Raw genomic sequence first — 21,382 nt, 5'->3', positions numbered from 1 at the left:
TGGCAATGTCTGTAGATGTTTTTGGTTGTTAAAAATGGAGGAAGGGAGAGAAACACTGAAGGATATTTAGCAGCATCCCTGGCATCTAGTGTGTAGAGACCAGAGAGGCTGCTAAATATGTTACAGTGCACAGGACAAACCACTTCCCCTAATAAAGAATTATTTGGCTAATGCCATAGTGTTGAGGTTGACAAATCCTTATCTAAATCATATTCTTCAATAGTGTGTATCAATAAAAATATATGTCTTTTTAATTTTTTTACATCATTCTTCATTAAAAAAAATATCTCTAGTTGTTTGGCTCCTGAATTTCTTTGCTTTCCGGTTTGTTTGAGTTTGGTGGGGAAGGGAATGGCATTATGTATCAGGTCTCCTAAAACAGCATCAAAAGTGGCCAGAGGAAGGAGAGAAAGCAGGAGAAGGGTGTGACAGAAACCAGGATGAGGATTCTTTAGTGCGAGGCTATCATGGACAACTGCTTCCAAAAGGTCTAGTGAGGCAGAATCTGAATGATTCTAAGATTTAACATCTGTGACTTCCCTGAGGACATTTAGAGGCATTTGGATAATAAGATAAGCCAGAACAGATTACCTTGAGAAGCAAATGAGTGATGAAGAAATGGAAACAGCCTGTGTTATGTTCTCTTTTTCTGGCTATTGAGGAGAAGCAAAAAAAAAAAAAAAAAAGGACGATAGCTAGAGGGGAGCACAGGAAGGGGAGAAAGCTGAACATGTTTGTGTAATAAACAGAATAGTAGAGAGGAGATATCTGAAGACCAGGCACCAAAGTGGAAAGGTGTGGGATAATGTTCCTGAGGAGATCAGAAGGAGGGATAAGCCAGAGCATAACTGAAAGAATTTGTTTGGCTTAGGAGAAGTAATTTCTCTTCTACAGGTATGAAGATATGAGAGCTTTTGAGCAGATGGGTTTGTAAAACAGAGGTCCTGCTGCAGTGGAGGGAGGAGGAGAGGCAGCTGCTGTTGCAAATCTCTGGATATCTTCTTTCCTGACCTTTTGACTGGAGGCGTGGGATGGCAGTAACCCTCCTTCCTGTTTCTTTCTTGCTTCCCATTACCAATTCCCTAAAACCATCCTTCTAGGTGTCAGGTTTCCTTTCAAAACTTAACATTTCCCATGTGTGATAAGAATTTATCCGCTGCCCTCCCCTGGCTGCTGAGATTCTTACAGATACCCATCTTAGAGTCAGATGCATCATAGCCAGTGTTTGGTCTTTGGTAATCAGTATCTCTTGCACCAGTGGTTCAGAAAGTATGCTTGCTAAATGTGATGTTGTTTGCATCCCAAGGTGTTGGAATTTCTATGAGTACTTTAATGGCCCATAGAGACAACAGGAGAGAACATTTGAAATAGGTGTCATACTGGGATGCCCAGGAAAAGACCACCCTAAAGGCAACCACCTGCTTCAGCTCCTTGCAAGAATGACTTTAGAATACTTTGCTCCACTGACTTGAATTTCTGAAGTACTCACCTCTATCCACAGCCCTACAACAAAGGGAGCTTGAATGTTTTTATTTGCATCTCTAAATTCTTGCAAGAGGTTTTAGAGTTATTTTAACCACTGGTAAATGTAATAAACAGAGATATTCAGATAGTGCACATTTAAGCTTGTCTTTCCTCTCAACATAAAAGTGCATGCTAATGGCTGCTGGATAATTAAAATTAAACTACATTCAATAGATAAACAAATTAAAGCAGAGCAAATTGTGTACACACCTCCCTAAGCAGTGCACACATTATCAGAGAGGGCAACTCTAATTATTCAGGGATATAGCTAGAGCTATTGAAGGGGCTATTGATTTTTTTTAAGATAAGAAAGTGTCTTCAGTATTAATGGATAGTATTTGTTCAGAAGCCAAGTTCTTTATAATAAAGTAGACATTAAAAACAAAATTAGATCAAAACAATCCAAACCTTACACACTAACCAGGACATACAATACTACCGATAATGATCTGTTTCTCTTATTTTTACATTTATTTTAATTACCAGATGGTACACAAACTTACTTTCTTTGTAAAATATCACAATATTTCTGGCCATCCCCAGTATCCATCCCTTCTCCAGAGGTAACTCTTGATAGCGGTTTGGTATCGACATTTCCAGATAGTATCTAATACATTTATTTTTTTATTAAAAAGGGTGTAATTTTTTATTTCAGTAATATTAACTTATAACGCTGTGTATTACCTAAGTGCACATCCCTTTAGATGTATGTGAACAATACCAGACACTTCACCAAAGCACCAACAATCTTCCACTAGTCTGTTGGGTCCCATCCCCCCTTTTCCTCCCCACCCAACCCCTCCATTGAGGTAAGCTCAATTTTGAAGCAGGTTGTCCCCCGGCCACCCAGTTTCCTCGCCCCCCCAGATTTCAAGGTTTGTTATGCTTTAGTTTTGTCCAATCCTTTGCTTTATTTCTCTGTATTCCACATATGAGTGAAATCATCTGGTATTTGCCTTTCTCTTTCTGACTTAACATAATCCCCTCCAGTTCCATCCATGCTGTCACAAATTCTAATGCATTTTAAATACATTTATCTATATTTACTCATGTGTGTTTTACACTGTTGTATTGTGGATCTTTGTTTGTTTTTGATTCCCAACATAAATGAGATCATTCTGCACCTACTTTTCTCTAAAATGCACATAACTTTCAGTAAATATGCCTTATTAGTTTTTTGATGATGTTACATGCAAATCTACTTCAATATTTTCTCTCATTTTATTTCCTTTTATTCCTAATTTATTTATATCAAAGTAATAAATTACCTTGATTACAAAATGAAAAGGAACATAAAAGGTTTAATAATAAAATACAACCTTCTTCAGTTCTAAGGTCGCCAGTGCCAGCCCTACTGGAGGCAACCACAGTTAGCATTTGTCTGGAATTATTTTCAGATGTCTAAATAATCTATGCCCATATCATTAATAATGAGTTATCTATTTCACACACTATACTGACTTCCTGCTTAATAGAACCTGATGACCTGTACTTACACTGTTATCTTCCCTCCCATCTTCCTCCAAAAGTTTCTTCATTGGCTATTTTTATAATTATAATTAAAGTACTTAAGCCTTTATTTGTTGTCTTATCAATTATGTATAGTTAATCTGGACTCCTGATTTTGTATAACAGTGATGCTACCTCGCTTTCCTTTTTACCCCGAAGACTTGTGACTTTCTTTCACTGATAAACATGGCTGGAAATCTTAAGAGAAAAAGTTCATTTGATATGTTCCTGTTCCTGCCACAGTGACCTTGGAATCGTGGTACCATGAAACCTTACTCAGCTTGATTCTCTCAGTGACCATGATGAAGAGAGCTGACCTTTCAGACTTAGGTTGAATATGTAGTGTGAATGAGAAATAAAATTTAAATCAGCAATTTTAAGATTACTTAGTAATTTGAAAGGTAATTAGTGTACCTGGCTAACTTATATCTCCAGAGAAAGTGGTAGAAAATAGACTTAATAATGTGTGTCATTTTCTGTTTACTGTGTATGATACAATACTTAAAGAAAGGCGAATTCAGATAAGAGCTGGCCAATATACAGGTAGAAATAAAGAGAATTGCTAGAATCCATACATTCAAGGTGTTATAGAGTTGGAAGAAGCAACTTCCTCGCAATATCAAAGAGTGAAAAACAAAATTGACAAAGAAAGGCTGATTAAACTCATATATGTGCCCATTAATTTATTGTTAAATCTTCTGAGAGGAAAAAGATTTCTCCTTCAATGCCTAATTAAAGAAATTATACCAGGTAAATCTTTTAAATTGGACAAAATTGTTCATGAATCCAAGACTAATTTGAGCAGAGCTCTCTGCCAATCTTTGTTGGACACATAGCAAAAACAGGAAATAAACATTTTTTTCTCCCTAAGCCACTGAGTTCTTCATTTTCCAAAGACTGTTATGTTGGCTTTAATTTCTTGTTTTCTTTTTCTTTTTTTCTGTAATATTGTTACATATATTTGTCCTGTGTCCTCCACAAGGGAATGTGAGAATCATGGATTTGTTTACTAATGTACCTATATTGACCATCTTTAAAATGCTAAGTTTGTACTAGACTTCAGGGAATCAAACCTAAGTTTTTCTTGTAGATTCTTGTAGAAAGTTAAACCTACTATGTTACCCTTAAGTATAGTGGACATTGGCTCACAAAGGAGGCTCAGCTCTCTCAGCATTGGAGGGAAGCTGTTAAAGAAGAATCCTAGAAGATGATGTACAATGAATTTTGAAGAATATCTGAGACTTGTATCTTGGCAGACATGATAGCATGTATGATGGAAGAAGGTATAAAATAGAAATCACTAAGTGTTTGTGGGATAGAAGAATGGTGATGGTTGGAGGCGTATTGGGATGACAGATCATTAGTATCTTATATGCTAAGTCAAGGATTTTTTTTTTTCCAGATCAAATCATGAATCACTGAAGAGTTTTAAATGTGAGAGAAATAGAGTAAAATTAGTCTTTTAAGGAATACACTGTGGCAACAATAGAGTGTGATTTAGAGGGGGCAGAATTGAGTGGATAGTGCCCTCAGGTAACAGCAAAAATAATGCAGTGATAATGTCAGTGGTGAAAAAGGGGAACATCTGAGAGATATTCAGGAAATACTTAGGAAATGTTACCACTGGGAATCATACTCTGGACTCTGAGATCTCTTCTACAGTTGTGGATAGATGAAAATTGTTGACTATGTCTAGTAAGGATGGAATATTAGAAGGGAAAGATTTTTAGGGAAAGAGAGTATCTTCAGTGTTATCTGTGTAGAGCTTGCTAATTATGTGTCATACAAGAAAAAAAATTCACAGATAACTAGTTTTAATAAGACTTGCTCCTAAACCCAAGGTCTAACCTAAAATGTAGATAACAGTCACCGTCCAAAAAATAAATGACATTTGTGTTTTGTTGAGGTTATATGGAAAGAGGGATAAGGGTAGAGAGTCAAGTGTGAAAGCCAGGGGGAATATAAATATTTAATTATAGATAACAACTGACTTTTATTGAGTACCTATCATGTACCAGACACTATATTAAGAGGTTTACATGTATTGTTTTATTTAATCTCAATTATATCCTATAAGACCATTGTTGCTACTAGTTTTATAGAAGAGAAAACAGAACCTCAGAGAGAGTAAGTTGGCCAAAGTCACAGAGTTGGTAAGTGATAGATTTGGGTCTCAAACTCATGTGACCTGATTTCAGAACCATCAGGTTTGATCGTTGCATTTAGCAAGTAAGGGATAAAACCAGAAAGTTATGATCTAGAAAGAGAGGAAAGTTTGGGTAAGAGGGGTGTACCAGAAGCCAAAAGAAAAAGATTTTCAAAGAAAATCTTTAAGAAATCTTTAAAAATCTTTACTCATAATCCTTAAGTAAAGGATTATGTGGTAAATATTATGAATGTTGTGGAGACATCAAGGAAGGTAACAATGCCTAAATGTTTTTGATAGCTGAGGCCATATTAGTGGGCATGGCAAATTAGAAACCAGTATAGTCAGTGAGTTCAACAGGCATTAGGAGTAGGGTGGACTTATTGGGTGTATATGGAACTGGTGGCCAAGGGATGCCTGAGATGGGTGGTGTGTGTGTTCATTTAATTTTGATTTTTTTAATGGGAGAGATGTGATCATGTTTAGAGGCCAATTAAACAGAATTAGTATAAAGGAAAAAGAAAGATATAAAATGGGGAGAATGGATCAGGAGAGCACATAGGAGCTAAGTTGAGGTAGAAGCCAGGGCCCTCCTGATGAAGAAGGGAAAGATTAAGATTCAAAGTCAGGCAAGTTTGTAGGGGAAGAAGAGAAAGTTGTGGTATTTCTCCTACAGATATAAAAACAGATTAAGAGAGGCAATTACTGTATACATACAAGTTAAACCTTTTAGGATTGATAATATGAAAATGTTTTCAAGTTACTTAATAGGTTTAGAAAAAATACCTGTGAGTTCCTTACCTAGAAAGGACATTCAAACTTTTTATTTTCAGTCTGTACCAGGGTTTTTGCTTGGGTAGACGCCAGTCATTTGCATATGAAATTGGGATAGTCCAGAGAAAGTACATGGGTCAGTCATGCCACAGGTTTTTATTTATTTATTTATTTTTAAAGATTTATTTATTCATGCATACAAGAACCCAGGTACAGGCCAGATGCACAGGAGGGTAAGAGGATTCACCAGAGACAGAGCAGGGAACAGAATAGGCAGACTGACTGAAATGCACTGCTGAGGGGAGCAGCAGATTAGACAGGAGAGGTCTGCCATGCCATGTGGGATTCTTGCCGGCTGGCCAGGATTGAGCCCACATTGCAGAGGTTGTGGACAGCTTCACAGTGCTGCGCTCAACCACCTGCGCCACCAAGGGAGGCTCCATGCCATAGGTTTTTAAATGAAATCAGCAGAAGTTTTGCAAGAGTAAAACCTATGAATTGCCTCTAGAAAGGGAAGTTATTTTTTTTTTTTAAACTTCTTTTTTTTTTTTTTTTAATAGAGGCATGCTTTATTTATTTATTTATTTATTTGTTTGTTTTGTTTATACATGCACTGGGTACAGTCAGAAGCGCGGGAGGGTGAGAGAATTCACCAGAGCCAGAGCGGGGAGCAGAGCAGGTAGAAGGACCGAGGCACACTGCTGAGGGGAGCAGCGGGCGGCAGGAGAGGTCTGCGCGCCATGTGGGACCCTCCTCCGGTGGCCGGGGAGCAGCCGGGGACCGAACCGGCGCCTCAGAGGCCGCGGGCAGCTCCGCAACCCAGCGCTCAACCGCTGCGCCACCGGGGAGGCCCAAGGGAAGTTATTTTAATGTCCCTTACTCTGGACACTTTTTTGTTGCTTTGATGCCTGACACAGAAAACTAAGAGTCTTAACTTAGGTTGTGATAACAAAATATCCTAGACTAGCAGTCTTAAACAACAGACATTTATTTCTTACAGTTCTACAGGCTGGGAAGTCCAAAATCACGGTGCTGGCATGGTTGAATTCTAGTGACAGTTGGTTTCTTTTTCTGGCTTGTACATGGTCACTTTATTGCGGTGGGCTGGGGGGAGCGGAGGTGTGGAGAGAGTATAAGGGAGAGGGAGATAGTGAACGTAATTATATCCCAAAGGTCTGATCTCCAAATACCATGACATTGGGGGATAGAGTTTCAACATATGAATTATTTTGGGGGAACACACATTCAGACCATAATGCCCTGTGATCCTAGAAGACTAATTTTCATTAGAATAACTCCTGCTCCTAGGCCTCCCTGGTGGCGCAGCAGTTAAGCGCTGGGCTGCGAAGCTTCCCGCAGCCTCTGCAGCACTGGTTCAATCCCCTGCCAGCCAGTGAGGGTCCCACATGGCGCGCAGACCTCTCCTGCTGCTCCCGCTGCTCCCCTCAGCAGTGTATTTCATCAGTTTGCTTGTTCTGCTCCCCGCCCTGGCTTCAGTGAATTCTCTCACCCTCCCGTGCTTCTGACTGAACCTAGTGTTTGTATAAATAGATAAATAAATCTTAAAAAAAAAAATAACTCCTGCTCCTTATGCTTTTTTATTATCCAGTAAATTAAAGCCCTGGTGATATAGATTTACTCAAAAGGGTAGAGGTGGTTTTATACCTTAAAAAGTAACTGTAGGGCCTCCTTGGTGGCGCAGCTGTTGAGCGCTGGGTTGCGTAGCTGCCCGCAGCCTCTGCAGCGCCGGTTCGATCTCCGGCTGCTCCTGGCCACTGGAGGACGGTCCCGCAAGGCGCGCAGACCTCTCCTGGCACCCGCTGCCCCACTCAGCAGTGTACTTCGGTCTTCTGCCTGCTCTGCTCCCCGCTCTGGCTCTGGTGAATTCTCTCGCCCTCCTGGGTTTCTCCCGGGCTTCTGACTGTGCCCAGTGCTTGTATAATAAACAAATAAACAAACAGACAAATAAATCAATCTTAAAAAAAAATAAAAAGTAACTGTAGTTTATTTGCTAAATCCATGTAAAAACTCATTTACCTTTTAAAAAATAACCTAACATCCTTCTTCTGACTTAAAAAAGGCATCACAAAATAGATACTTCTGTGTCTCTCTTCAACCCCTAAGCCTTCTGAGTCATCCCCCACCTTCTGAGCAGATCTGTTGCTATTGTTATTGTTGAAATTTTTCCTGTGCCCTCTCAGAGATTTTTTTTTTTCTCCAGGCAAAATTTCCTGAAATTTGAAGCAGGGACTTTATTAGATTCTGCTTGACTGTTATTTCTTTAGAAAGCTGTTCTTTCAATCTGCTGCTGGGTATAAAAACAGCATTCTAAATAGCTGAATTATTGAAAAGTTAGGTGGGGCCTAGGGAGCTGGAAAAGGTCCCCCGCAGAGGGTTGGGCTGGCATTTGGGAGGCAGTGCCTCTGGCTATCTAGTGACAGACAGGTAGCCCTCAAGGAAGGATGTTTTTCCAGCTTGTTGCCAGCAAATCCATACCTGAGTGATCAGTGATGAGTATGTTCCTGCCCCTAGATGACAAGGACAGCATCTGAAAATTTCATCATGCTACTTGATAGGAAAGGTTATATTGGAAGAGGAATTTAAACTGTCTTCTTACCCTCAGAATTTAATTGTTGCATTTATTCTGCCAGCAAGTGTTTTTCATCTCAGTTGAGGCTACTTTATTTTATTGTGGTAAATACCTAAAATGTTATGGCTATGATTTACTCCTGTCTCTTGGCTCAGTCTTTTTTTTTTTTTTTTTAAAGATTTATTTATTTATTTATACAAGCACTGGTTATAGTCAGAAGCATGGGAGGGTGAGAGGATTCACCAGAGCCAGAGCAGGGAACAGAACAGGCAGAACTGACAAAATACACTGCTGAGGGGAGCAGTGGGTGTGACAGGAGAGGTTTGTGTGCCATGTGGGACCCTTGCGGTGGCTGGGGATTGAACCAGCGCTGCAGAGGCTACAGGCAGCTTTGCAGCCCAGTGCTCAACCACTGCACCACCAGGGGAGGCCCTCTTGGCTCAGTCTTTAAATGAACACTGGGAATTACTTGTGGCTCAGTGTGAGGGGTTGGAAGGGCTTGGTGGGGAAAGCTGAAACTGAGTTTTGAGTCCAGCTTCTCCATTAACTAGCTTGAGATCAGTCACAAATCCTTTAGTCTGTCTGGGACTCAGTCTTTTACTCTATGGAAAAAGGAATTGGATTAGGTCATATTAAGAATTTCCTTTTGGGCACAGTTTTATAATTCCTGTGTATTTGAGGTAAATAAAGGAATCTTATATGAAAGTAGAAAACTCATGATGCGTTTTGGGAAGAAAAAAGCATGAAGCTAACAGAAATGATACTTGAGCTAACCAGAAGGGTAACTCTATTTTCTATAAGATTAATTATAGCAGGAAAACTAACTCAGGAACCCTAGTGTGTTTCATTGATTTTCTTCTGGGATGCCCATGTATGGTCAATGAGTGCATCATGTAGGAATGTATGTAATGGAATTAATGTGAATAAGTATCTATTTTTTAAATCTGCAATGAGATTTTTTTTTTGTTTCATTGTAGCTAAAGCTAAAAAATCATTCAAGTTAATTTACTGCACCTATATGCCCCTAAAATTAAAACTCAAACTAATTAGCATATATTCAGTGTTGCCCTTTCTCTGTCTAGTTATTTCAAAGTAAATTATAGGAGTTGTTAAACCAACCTTGTAAGGTATCCTATAGTTGGATTATACTGGCACATTCTTTTATTTTTTTATTTTTTTTAATTTTATTTTTTTGGGCCTCCCCTGGTGGCACAGCAGTTGAGCACTGGGTTGCGAGGCTGCCTGCAGCCTCTGCAGCTCCAGTTCGATCCCCGGCCACTGGCGAGGGTCCCACAAAAAAATACAAAATACAAAATACAAAATAAATAAATAAATGGGGCTCCTATCAATTTATTTAAAAAAATATTTTTATGCAAGAGCTGCGCTCAACCGCCTGAGCCACCATGGGAGTCGCTGGCACATTCTTTCAAAAGTTAATTGATCTCCATCTAGGCTAGTTCTTTTGAATTGGAATGGGTATCTATTAAGATTAATGACTTATTAGGCTCTTCTTCTCTTCTAAGAGGATGCTAGTCATACTTCTGCAAATGTATTTTGAGGTCTTTGTACCTTTACACAGCTTGAAGTATTGAATAGCTTTTCATGGGAGCATGCTACCAATCTTATCACTATGCAATAAAGTTAATATAGTTGCTAGACTCCCTGAACCTAATTCTGGTTCTACTCTACTGAGTGACCTTGGACAGATCACTTCATTTCTCTTTTTCATATTTTCCTTATCTGAAAATTAGAAATAATGGTAAGAATTAAATGGATTAATACATTATAAGAATTGGATACATTGAGAGATTAAAATGACTTAGGAAAGTGCCTAGCACATGACAAGTGATAGCTAAGAGTTAGCTCTTACAATTATTATTATATCATCATCACATCATCATTTTCTTCAAGATTTATTAATATCCAGCTAACCAAACACTATTGATGGAGGACTGTGTGTAAGAATTAGTTTATTTAATCTTCTAAACCTTCTAAATTTGTGCCATTGATCATTGATCAAATCTCCAGACAGCTGGAACCCTATATTGATATTTGTTGTTTTAGTCAGGGAAATTAACACACTAAGATATTAGTTCTTGTTCATGTCATGGTCTAATTCAGCTGACTAGGTCATGTTGGAGATACTCTTCTGATCTAACAGGCCTTCCATTGTGTGGCACTGCCATGTTAAACATGAGCCTGCAAGGTTACTGTGGAAGAGGGCAAGGTCTCTTTGCCTGAGTCTGGATGGGAGAGTATGTTACATTTCATTGACCAGAACCCAGTCACAGGGCCCCAACCTAATTTCTTATGTCTGTGTGCAAGAAAGGAAAATAAGGTTGAAGGAGATTCATTACTTTGACAGGGTTCTGTTCAAGTAATTATAAGTAACAGTTCAATGCCACATTATCTTTTTGTATAACTGCTATCTGGTAGTTTTCCTTTTCACATGTATTCCCCCTGGAGCACCAGGACTGATCTTAGTTTAAGAATAGTTGTACCTCTCCTAGGAAAAATGTAAATATTTTTCTTATGGAAATTGCATTGAGACCAGATTTCCCTTTGCAACTTGGCAGACTGCTAGAAAGTGTAGAGTCAAATTTCTTGCCTATCTGTAGCAACTACATTCTTTGCTCAATGTAATGCCCCATAGATTCGGTTTCCTTACATTGTTTCTTTCATAACTGGTTCATGTAATTTTTATTGTATCTTAAAAATCACAGTAAATCTTCTTTTTGGGAGGGAATGATGGGCATAAGTGAATAGATAAGCAAGCTCCTTTATGTAGAGCTATATCTTCATGGGAAATCATTATTTCCATTGTCTATCATTGTATCCATGGATGAAGCGTCTCCTTAAATCATTTGAGAGAGAATACTCACATCAGTAACAATTTGGTAGGTCTAAACCTCATTAGAAGGCTTATTAGAATATTTAGGGAGGAAGGTAAGGAGGGGAGAAAGTTGGATTCACCACCTGCATTTAAATAGTAATGTATTCATTCATTGCAATATTATTATTTTTAGAGGCATGTTTTATTTATTTATTTATTTGTTTGTTTTGTTTATACATGCACTGGGTACAGTCAGAAGCGGGGGAGGGTGAGAGAATTCACCAGAGCCAGAGCAGGGAGCAGAGCAGGCAAAAGGACCGAAGTACACTGCTGAGGGGAGCAGCGGGTGGCAGGAGAGGTCTGCGTGCCATGTGGGACCCTCCTCAGGTGGCCGGGGAGCAGCCGGGGATCGAACCGGCGCTGCAGAGGCTGCGGGCAGCTTTGCAACCCAGCGCTCAACCGCTGTGCCACTGGGGAGGCCCCATTGCAATATTATTAGGTTCTACCCTTTCTTCATATTCTCATAGATTTTATATTTATATCAAATACCAGTCTTTAAAAGAAGGGAGAGTCCCATCTTCTCAATGTCTCAGTTACCAAACTAGTTTTAGGTGTTGAACTGCAGGAACTGTTCTTGGACTTACGTAGGTATGTTCTTGGCCACATAAAATCCTGCTGTGGGCAGTGCCTCTACTCTTTTGGAAAAAAAAAAAAACAGATTGTTTGAATTATCCTTTCCCAAACATCATTTTTAATTATCCTTAGGAAGGATTTATTTCTTTCTCTTTTTCTGTTTTTTTTTTTTTTTTGTTTCTCCAGGGAAAAGTCTTCATTCTGTTCAGGGAAAGGCAGCAGTGTGTTAGAGAGGGAATGCCTTTCAAAAGGCAAGCACTTGTAAAGAAATTTTGTTTTGTCTTTTTCACTACACTATATATTTGGTGAATTTGAACTGGAAATTAGAAAAGACTAACTGACTTAGCGAATGCAGTTATGCAGATTGCAGAATTAGAGAGAGGACAGATTTACCTGAAAGATTAAACAGGCAAGTCTAGATGCAAGATGGTATATTTATGGTAAGTTTGTGTCCAGATCCAAGTTACATTGTCTGTAGCCTTTTTTTTTTTTTTTTTTTTGGTGGCTGGCCAGTATTGCTTTCTTCCAGATCTCTTATCAGTCAGACAATAGCCCCCAATGTTCCACACCTCCTGGTAATCAAACCCTTCTGTGGTGCCTCCTGCATTGTTCCAGGGTTGATCTACTTGAGCAGTGGCATAGGGAAGGAATTATGGTAATTCACTTGTAAAATTAGATTGTAAAAGACTGCAGCTTCCATCTTGGGTGCTGTCTCCCTCCCATGGGTCTCTTGCTCTAGAGGAAAGTGAGCTTCCTGTTGAGTAGCCCCATCTGGAGGCCCATATAGCGAGGGACTGAAGTCTCTCGCCAATAGCCAGTGAGAAAGTAAGACTTGTTAACAAACACATAGGTCAGGCTGGGAGCAGGATCTCTTGCTTCATTCAGTTAAGTCTTGAGATGATTACTGTCCTAGTTGACAGCTTGACAGCAACCTTGAAGAGAAAATCTGAGCCAACACCACTCTGCCAAGTTCCCCCCAGACTGTGAAGTATCAGACACTGTTGAAGATAATAAATGCTTATTGTTTTAGTTGACTAAGTTTTGGGGCAATTTGTTGTGTGGCATTAGATGGCTAATACAGATGCAATAGAATGAACATAAATCTTTTCTTCAAAAAAAAAATCAGGAAAATAAATCATTGGTTTCTTATACATTTAAAGATATCTGGTATTTCTTTCTGCTTCAATTTCTTTCCTCATTTCCACCTTAATAAATATACTTATCACCTGGCACAACAACGGAAATTAGATTCCTTACCAATGTTGAAAACCATTTGACAGTATCTTGGAGTGATGATTGAGGAGATGAGATGTCTCCCAAAGTTTAGTGTGAAAAGAGTTCCCTTCAACCAATCTTGTAGTGATGGTCATTAATAATTATCTAGGCAGCTCACTTTTCTATTTTTTTTAACTCCTTTTGGAGATTCAGAGAGATGTCTCCTATATTGGGAAGTAAACTGTAGATTAAAACAGAATCTGCTTCTGGTCTGAAGTTTGCCTTTTCTCTCCACATGTTCTGTTTGGTATTTCAGATAATGAATAGAAAAGACCTTTCAGGAACCAGATATTCTACCATAAATTTTGCTATGAGATGCTGCCAAGAAAAAAATCATGGAAGAAAGTCAATTTTACTTTCTCCTTTTTTGACATGTAAGAGCTGAATGGGAAATTCAGCTCCCTAGAAACAACTGGAGCCCAGATAAGTCTTTAATATTGCACTAACCTTTTAATTCATAATACAACTTCTTTTGCACAGCTTGGTAAACTGTAGTTTTACTTTTGTTATCTCAGAGACTCAGATAATACCCTAATTTAATAAAGTGAGAAAGAACTAAAGGATCTGTGATTTGTTTGAGGATCCCCAGATAGTTAGAAACATTTGACTTAGAACCCAATTTTTCTACTTTCATCTCTGTGTGTGTGTGTGTGTGCATGTGCATGTATGGATACATACATATACATATGTGTGTGTATATAGATATATATGTAATTTTTTCCACAAGAGGAGGCAATCAGTTAGTTGAAATCAAATCAGTTTCCTATGTATGTGAAGAATAGCTTTCATATATTAAGGATGATGCAAGATACGGAGATTCTGTTAAGTTTCTTAAATGGGACTCATTACTTGTCTGAGGTAATGAGTACAAGCTTTAAAAGACACAAAGAAGTTTGGACTACCTCATGGAATTTGATTACTATTTAATAAAATTCATTGAATTTAAAATAACACCTGCTAAAGCTGAATGGAACCTCTTTATCTTGGACAATATAGTTTTATCATATAATATGCCAAAAATATTCAGAATATGGACTTCAGTCAAGTTGTGTAAATGAAACAAACCCCAGAAAAATCACTTTTATCTGAATCTGCTGAATTTCTTTGGTCTATTTTTGAAGCACCTCTGCTGAAGTATGTCTAAAGGGGCACACATTTATTCATGGGGCTGTGGTTTATCAGCAGAGGCTACCTCCTATCCTAAGTGTGGTTAAAAGTAGAGTTAATCTTCATCTGGAATGTACCTTGTTTCTGTTTTATTTGTCCACGGAGGACATTAATCAGTGCTTCCTTGGAAACAATGTTCTGGTATATGAGTTAAAATTGTAATGAATCTAAAAAGAGGCACATGAATAGGTCTAAAAATAGATTCCTATTCAGCAAAATCCACAGCCCTCCCCTTTAGACACAATTCTCCTTGTTGACTGTCTAAAGTAGTCAAGGGCATGTAGCCACACAAGGAAGGGCTTTGCCCCATCTTGCATTGGTGCACATGTGGGCACATCCAACACCCTGTAAAACCATTGGTCTCTTGTGTGGAGTAATTAAACTGCCAGATTCTAACTGTGCTGCACCTTTCAGATTTCCCTAACATTAATTTCTTCATGAACCAAGGCAAATGAGCAATGGGAATTCTGATTAGTCTTCCCACGGCTTTCTCTATGGACTATCTCATGTCTCCCCAATGAAGGGAATGTTCTACAATTCTGTTGTGTGCATTCTAAATGAGTGTTTATCTAGTTTCTTAAAAGAAAGGAGTACTCCTAAATAGCATACACATAATTCCCAGTTAGACAATTTTAATTTTATTCATTATGCTAATGATCTACCTTTAAGTTTTGTTGTTTCCAAGTTGAATATCTTTCAAAAAATATTTAAAGAAATAATACCATTATTCTAAAATACCCACAACAGACTAGTATAGATTTCCTTATGTGCTCTGACTGGGTAGGTATTAAATGATTTCAGGGATGCATAAATGATGGATTCTATCATTTATGAATAAACACATCTGGAACTGAATGTATTGTTTGAATTGAAAATTTGCCAGGGTCACTACTGTCGTTGATTTTTGTCCAGATATGTTCTAACTGAGGGACTTTAACATCTGCTGCTCTACCAGATTCATTGAAATTTATGTGTCACGACTGTCTAGGTACATTCTCACTCTGTTGCTGGTTAGGACCTGGGTTTTACAGCCTTTTAAGTTGCTTATCCTGGCACGATGCCAGGGAACATGTGATAGTCACAGGATCTTTTCCTGCATATTTCAGTCAGGTCCTAGCAGTCCATCCCACTCCATATGCATAAATGCTCCCTGGACTTCTGAAGGGCAGCAGAAGATGGAGGTCCAGAATAGGAACTCATTTAATGTTTGTTCAATGAAGGATAATCTTGCAGAACAAATTGCAAGAGAGAGAAGTGAAACATTTGCTCAAATGTAATTATGTGGATAACTGTTTCCTGATAAAAGTTCTACCATGTAGTGAGGCCTCCATTTTGTATGTCTTTCTGAGGTTTTCCTCCATAGAAAAGAACTGGGGGACCTCCTTTGGTGCACAGGTGGTCGAGTGCAGTGTTGTGGAGCTGTCCACAGCCTCTGCAGTGCTGGTTAGATCCTGGCCGGCCCGTGAGAATCCCACATGGCGTGGCAGACCTCTCCTGTCTGGTCTGCTGCTCCCCTCAGCAGTGTATTTCATCAGTTTGCCTCTTCTGTTCCCCGCTCTGTCTCCGGTGAATCCTCTCAACCTCCTGATCATCTGGCCTGTACCCCAGTTTTTTAATAAATAAATAAATTCATGTATGCATGAATAAATCAATCTTTTTTTTTTAAAAGAACTAGATAGGGAGAAAGTCTTGAAGTCTTCTCAGAACTAAGGTACAAAACATGTAAGGCCCTTGGTGTAGGACACAAGATATCATGCAATTTTGGGGTATTTATAAGTCTTTTAATGAAGAGGCTCTGAAGCTTTCAACAGATGCTCAACAGATTTTGGACTTGCAGTGATCCAGAACCACTGCCATAGAGATTACCAATAGTACTTATAGAGAGACTTGGTAACTCATTACTAATGCTATCAGTGTCTCAGGTCCTGGAGTTGTAAAAAACACAATTAAATTTATATTATAAGTAGTTTGTTTAGAAATAGTTTGCTATTAGACACTCAAAATGCTATTTCTGTAAAAAGGTCATATCAAAGTAATCAAGAATTTTTCAAATGCCTCATGGTTCATACTTTTACTTAAACTCAGAGCTGACTGATTTTCAGGTATGCAAGTTCTTTACTTGTTCTATGCTCATGGACTCTGAACAGGGGTTGGCTCAGTGAAAATGAAGCATTTGCAAATTATGTCTTTTAGTACAATGGAAATGGAGGTTTCATTTTTCATTTTTTTCAGTCTAGTAGAGCTCTGGTCGCTCATGCCTGAAATATATTTTCTTTTGCAATCTTTTCTACTGACTAAGACTTCATGATAAAAAAAGAACCTTCTAGAATGCAGAATAAGTAGAGCACATTATGTTTCATCTTTATGATGAAACACAGACTTCTCATTAAAAGGCAAATCCTTCTTTTAAAAAAAGTTGAATAGGGCCTCCCCGGTGGTGCAGCGGTTGAGTGCTGGGTTGTGAAGCTGCCCAAAGGCTTCGCGGCACCGGTTCGATCCCCAGCTGCTCCCCGGCCACTGGAGGAGTGTCCCACATGGCGCACAGACCTCTCCCGCCGCCCACTGCTCCCCTCAGCAGTGTACTTGGCTCCTTCTGCCTGCTCTGCTCCCCGCTCTGGCTCTGGTGAATTCTCTCACCCTCCCGCGCTTCTGACTGTACCCAGTGCTTGTATAAATAAATGAATAAATAAATCTTTAAAAAAAAAAGTTGAATAGAAAGGCATTTTACAGATTAAATTTTAGAAAAACTGAAAAGATTTATTGGTTGTGAATTGGATGAATTTTCATTTTTTAAAAAGTTTTGATATGTATGTATACACACATACAGAGTAATAAAAATGAGAATTGGATGCTGGGCCACCTAGTGTTTGTATAGAACTTAATAAGCATTGTCTGTTTTCATCAAGGCATTTTAATTAATAAGCTGCTTAGCAAACATTTCTTCATTTTGTCATTCATTCATTCAGTAGATATTTGAAGGTCTACTGGGTGCTCAGAAGTTCACCTTTCAGCCCAGAAAAGAGACTAAATAAACCTTATTATGCTCAGGGTCAGTTTTGTCAGTGGAAGTTTCATACTAGGAAAGGATCTACTGTGCTATCTCCAGGGTATAAACTTGGTGCCATTACATTTTAGACTGTGACCATGGATGTTACCATACCACGATTGTCCTCAAATTCTTTTTTTTAATGATTATTTTTTACGTTTTAAAAAGATTTTAGTTGATGCTTTATTTTTTCTGTCCTTTTTTTTTTTTTTTTATTTTTTACATCGTTGTTTATACACCTGAAAGGGGAGGGAAGCAAATATTGTTCAAACTCCTTATTTTTATGAAAATAGTACCACTTCTTAAGATTGTCATGAATGCCAGTTAAGTCCTGCAAAAATGTTAATTGCTATCATTAATTTTATTATTACTAAAAACAGTGCTTTGTATTACTACTAAAAATATACTTGAGAGCACAGAAATGGGAACAATGAGAAATGATTCAGAAGTTTCTGGAAAGATAATACAGAAAATCTGCTATTTAAGATAGGTGGAAACAGGATGAAAAGACCTTTAAAGGAGCGCAGCTGCATGTAAATGCTTCAGTGCTTAGGAGCGAGGGTTAAGGCCATGGAGAGAGAAGCTCGCCAGAATGCTCGTATTTCCTGCATGTGTACAACTTAGTATTTTAAGTCTTTTATAGAACTCTAATTTGCCTTTTAAACACTATCAATGTTTTGCCTTTTAAAGCTGTAAAAAAAATAGTTTGAATCTAATGAGTGGTTGTCATTTGACTACTTTCGGGTGTCTACTCCTACCTAGCTAGTCTTCCAGTATGGATTGATTAACTCCATATTTCAATAAACACAGATTTTCAGTTAGAGAGATAATCCAGTCCAATTTACTTTTTTCCTCATGTTTATATCTAAGTATACGTTTTTCTATTTTTTTTTTTTGGAGTCTGGCTTTATTTCATAGAAAGTATTTCCAAATTATTCCTACTTTTAAATTTTATTTTATTGAGGTAACATTGCTTTATAAAATATTCTTTCTGTCAGCTTCCTTATTGAGCATTTTTCTTTTAGACAGTGTTGTTTTATATGATAAGTTCTTTTTATTTGCTATTTTGATTGAATAATGCCTATCTCAGTCTGTCACATTACCTTAAAGCAACAGGTTTATTGAAATATGTGAGTGTATGTATGTGTGTACATATGTATATCTTACTATTTTGCAACAGTTTTAAGCAAAAAACATTCAAATCTCTGAATATTTTGCAATATATTAAAAAAAAGCAGGGTACAGAAGTCACAATATGGCAGTGATTGACTAAAAACATAATTTAAAAAATTCTCTATTTCTTCATTCACCAAAATGTGCTGTCATTTCTGTTCAGGTAGTTGCTGTGACCTCTTTCTAAATTTAGCCCAAACTCTCCAAGGCCATTGACCTAGGATACTTGAAACTTGAATTGATAAAAGTAATGCATCCAATATGGCAAATGATAGTTTTCTTGTTACTTTGGGAGGCACATACATTTTGAATAGACCTGGAATTTGTGATAAAATCTTTACCAGTTAATGTTTTCAAAATCAGTTCTTATTGTCAGTATATTTGAATGCTTTTAGAGAATATAATACCCTTTCTCTGTCTATGTACAAAGGGATTCAGCAAGTGTTAGCTTTACTTTTCAGATATAAAAGAAATCAGGGTATTTCAGCTACTATTATTTTAGCAATACTTATTCTCATGTTTAATAAAATTCTTATCTATAAAACGCCTGCAAAGAATTCAATGCTATTAATCTAATTGAAACTATTTGATTACACAGAGATGAATGTTAAAATGGCTAATATTTTTTTGAGACAAATTTAATTTGCTTTTAAGTACTATAGCAAATGACATTCTTCTAGATTCTCTGAATGGTATTGATGTTTATGTGTTCAGGTGTTGCACAAATTAAGGAACTAAATCACTTTCATAGGTAGGAGTTAAATGTGCTAGAGAAGTCATTAAAGTAATTTACAGCTGATGATATGTCAAAGCAGTTTCCTATGAAATCCTACAGAGATGGGAGGGAGTATGAATCATTGAGAATTAAAGATTTTTCATCTCTAATTACTTTAGCTCTCTTAGGAGCCACACATAAATTTTTAATGTAAAAAATAGAGACAACAAACAGCAGAGCAGGAATATTACACTTAATGCAGGCTCACTTTTTGTTTTTCAAGACTAGAATTCTAAACTTGTATAATTGATTTTTAATGCCTCTTTTCTTCATTCATGAAAACAACACCAAAACAAAATTGTTCATAGGGTCTGTGATATTTTATTCATTTTTCCTATTCACTTGACTAAAATGAATGGTGAATGCCTAGAAAGCTCTCTGTGAATATGGGGTTTTCTTTTATTTTTAGTGCATGTTAAATAAAACCCTAGGCCAAAAAAAGCTTTTAGGTAGCCATGGATATGTATAGGAAGCTCAGCTATGTTAGTTGCCTTTATCATTTAAATTTGAGGTTTGCAGTGGGCATTTATTTTTTCCCACATGCAACATCTCATTATTCTCTGCATAACATCACCCCATTTTTTTTCCTCTTGGAAAACTGTTACTTGTTCTTCATGGAAGGGGCAGTAGTATGTGGCTTAAACCTGGCCAATCAGAACACTCTATTCCCACAACCACAGCTCCGGGACGAGTATGTGGACACAGCAGCTTTGTCACTATACAGACTTAAGATTGAATTTATATGTAGGAGAGTAGAATAAACATCAGGGAGGGAGGCCATGTCACCAAGATTTACTTATACCTCTGGGAAAGGGATCTAGATTTTAAAAGTTATTTCCTCAAAGAAGTTACCTTTTTCATTTATGGCAGTTTGAATTGGACTTTCTGTCATTTGCAACTGAAAGAATACTAACTAAAATATGCACCAAGATTTTGAGTTTGAAATCAAGAAATTACAATAGTAGTATGGGTTAAATTAGGTTAAATCAAAATCTCCCAGAGGCAGGGATTATTTTCCCTCTCTAAATATCATTTATTTGCAAATAAAATTTCTAAAACTTATGCCTAGGTGTAGGCATATATGAAGACTCATTCTGACAGTTATGAAATAAAAATTCTGACAAAGTAAGCCACTTTGTTTTCTGGGATAAATGATCTTTTTCCATATTGTGCTTCTGAGATGAAGACAAATCTAGGTTTCAGTTTTTCAGTGGACCTCCCAGTGTGACATTATCCTCACCTGCTGTGTCTAATGCCTGGAGGAGTATGGACACAGCCTGGAGGCTGGCCCTGCCTACACAGACTTGGAGGTACAGAGCTGGGTTAGCTATGGTCATGTGTTGTAAGTATGGCCAGAGAAGATGCCCAGAGAAGACACACCATAGTGATATGGTGGTCTGTGTGCAAATCTTAGGTTCAATAACCTCACAAATATGAGGTAGTTAGCTGAGCTGACTTCGTAAATCACTTTTCTGAAGATTTTTGAAGGTGCCTCTCACTTGTTGACCATGTGCTCAGCCTAATTGGTACTTTGAGGTCACTATGTTATTACTTGATTTGGTTATGCAATTACATACATATTTTTTCTTCAGCATTTGTGGTTTTTATAAGATTAAAAACTATCAATTTGGTCAACCATGTTGATGGTGTAACCTGAAATCTGCAATAGGTTTTAAGAATTAACTTTAGTGGTTGTAGAAAGGTCATTATAGGATTGTCAGGCTGTGTGAAATGATTAGCTCAGAGTCTGGCTGAGAAATAAGGATACCTGAATTTGCTTTGGATAATGGAAGGGATGGGTTTTCACATAGCACAGCAAGTGTTCAGCAGACCAAAAGTAAGAAAGTTTTCTAAAAGGAAAAAAAGGGGGCCTCCCTGGTGGCGCAGCTGGTTGAGCGCAGCTCTGTGAAGCTGTCTGCAGCCTTTGCAGCGCGGTT

This window comes from Talpa europaea (assembly GCF_964194135.1).
Source record: "Talpa europaea genome assembly, chromosome: 6".
Classification (NCBI taxonomy): domain Eukaryota; kingdom Metazoa; phylum Chordata; class Mammalia; order Eulipotyphla; family Talpidae; genus Talpa; species Talpa europaea.
Note: the sequence above shows the minus strand (reverse complement) of the source record.